At 39.9% G+C, this 2409-nt stretch overlaps 1 pseudogene; it reads left to right on the forward strand.

Moving 5' to 3' along the window:
• The first annotated feature begins 968 nt into the window (after positions 1-968).
• Positions 969-2081, forward strand: Cnn3-ps2 (calponin 3, pseudogene 2; annotated as a pseudogene).
• Positions 2082-2409: the final 328 nt, after the last annotated feature.

Consider the following 2409-nt stretch of genomic DNA (forward strand, 5'->3'; position numbering starts at 1 on the left):
TGTCTCTGCTTTTCAGTGTCTGAAGTATAGGCCTGTGTCATTATGCCTAGCATCTTATATTCATTCTAGGGATCTGAACTCAGCTCTCCATGTCTGTGCAGTAAGAGCTTTACAGTCAGACTCATCTCCCCGATGTACACAATTAACCTTGATTATAAGAATTTCCTTTCCCATTACATTGCTTGCCCTTTTAATAAAAGCAGTATATCACAAATGTATAGGTAATTTATGAATCACAATCCCAGTCAGTTTATCTGTGTGTCAGTTTACGTGCTTTGCAAGACACTTGATTGACAATTCCTGCTATATGGTAAATTTGAAATGTAGAAACAAGTAGTACTTTTTAAAAAAATTATTTTTGCTTTATATCCTGTCCACAGTTTCTAATGCCTCCTCTCCTCACAGTCCTTCCCCTATCTCCTCTCCCCATTCACTCCTCCTGTTCTCTTAACATGAATTTCTTACAATATTGTATAAATTACAAGTGAATAGTTTTTAAAAATAAAATTTTGAAACTGTAGCTCTGTTTTTGATAGATCATGTAGATTATGTCAAAGGATATCACCATTATATTAATAAGTATTTCTGTGACTGAACACAGATGGGCTTTCATTAATATTTTTCATATTTCCTTAAACAATATTTATATATGTAAAACAATTTTTGTAGCATTAAATGTACTATGAAGCATTTTATTATTTTGATGGTATATAAATTCAATCATTTTGATTTAATTTTATTTTTCTGTTAGTGTATAAAAGTGAAATTTATTTTTGCATATTAATCAGATAGTGACATACTTTAATAAGTTCAAAGTTGTGTTTTACTGAAATCAAATACAAAACTGCGGTAAAACACATAATTTTAAAATGTCTAAACAATGTTTAATATTTAAATTATCTTCCTATCTCGACCAGTAATATTAGGTTTATTTGCAGTAAAAATATCAAAACTAGAGAGTTACCTGGAGCCTCCACAGTTTCGGTTTCTCAGGCTTGGCACAGAGGAGCAAGCTCGTGTGTATCACCCGCGTGGCCTTTCCTGGGTGCTAAGAGCAGGGACAGCGAGGGTGACTTAACCGGAGTTTGAGCGCAGTCCATTTCTGTTGTCCAAATAGCCGTGACCCACTCTAATAAGGGCCCTTCCAATGGACTCTCTGCCACAGTCAAGAACAAGATCTCATCGAAGTGTGACTAACAGGCTGAGGAAGATGTGCGCAACTGGGTAGAAGAGGTGACAGGCATGGGAGTTGGGACCAACTTCCAGCTGGGGCTGAAGGACAGCATCATCTTCTGTGAACTCATAAACAAGCTACAGCCAGGCTCTGTGAGGAAAGTCAATGAGTCCTCACTAAACTCGTCGCAGTTGGAGGATATCGGCAACTTCATTAAAGCCATCCAGGCTTACGGTATGAAGTCCCGTGATATATTTGAAGCAAACGACCTTTTTGAGAATGGCAACATGACCCATGTTCAGACAACGCTGGTGGCTCTTCCAGGTCTGGCAAAAATAAAAGGATTCCATACAACCATTGACATTGTCATTAAGTATATAGAAAAACAAACAATACGTTTTGATGAAGATATATGAAAGGCTGACCAAAGTATAACTGGGTTACAGATGGGAACCAACAAATGTGCCAGCCAGGTGTGACAGCCTATGGGACTCAAAGGCATCTTTATGATCCCAAAATACAGACTGACAAACCCTTTGACCAGACCTCCACTAGCCTGCAGATGGGCACCAACAAAGGAGCCAGACAGGATGTTACTAGAAGAGACATCTCTGTGACCAGAAGCTAACATTTCATCCAATGGACAACTCGAGCATTTCTCTACAGAGGGGCACCAACGAAGTTGCTTCCTAAAAAGGATTGAGCGTGTATGGGCTGGGGCATTAAGCACTGTGCCACACCCACAGAACCTGTCATTCACAATGGAAGCCAGGGCACAGGAACAAATTGGTTGGAAATCAGTTATAGCGATTATCAGGCAGAATACCCTGGTGAATATCATGGCAAGTACCCAGAGGACTACCATCGAAAGTACCAATGTGGTGATGGCCAGGGCATTGATTTCTAGAGTAACACATAAGAATTCAGTATTTAGTCCATTGCTTTATTCAGTGAGATCCAAGCTGGCCTGGAATAATTCTTTTTGGTTGTTGTTGTTTTATTGGATAATTTTTAATTTATTTACATTTCAAATGTTATCCCCTGTCCTGGTTTCCTGTCCACATAAACTCCCTATTCCACCCCGTTTCCCCATTTTCTATGAGGGTGTTCCCCCTACCCATCCATCCACCCCTACCCATCCCTCCGTGCTGACATTCCCCTATGCTGATGGGTCCAGTCTTGGCAGAACAAAGGACTTCTCCTCCCATTGGTGCCCAACAAAGCCATCCACTGCT

Source organism: Rattus norvegicus, chromosome 16 (assembly GCF_036323735.1).
Source record: "Rattus norvegicus strain BN/NHsdMcwi chromosome 16, GRCr8, whole genome shotgun sequence".
NCBI classification, from domain to species: domain Eukaryota; kingdom Metazoa; phylum Chordata; class Mammalia; order Rodentia; family Muridae; genus Rattus; species Rattus norvegicus.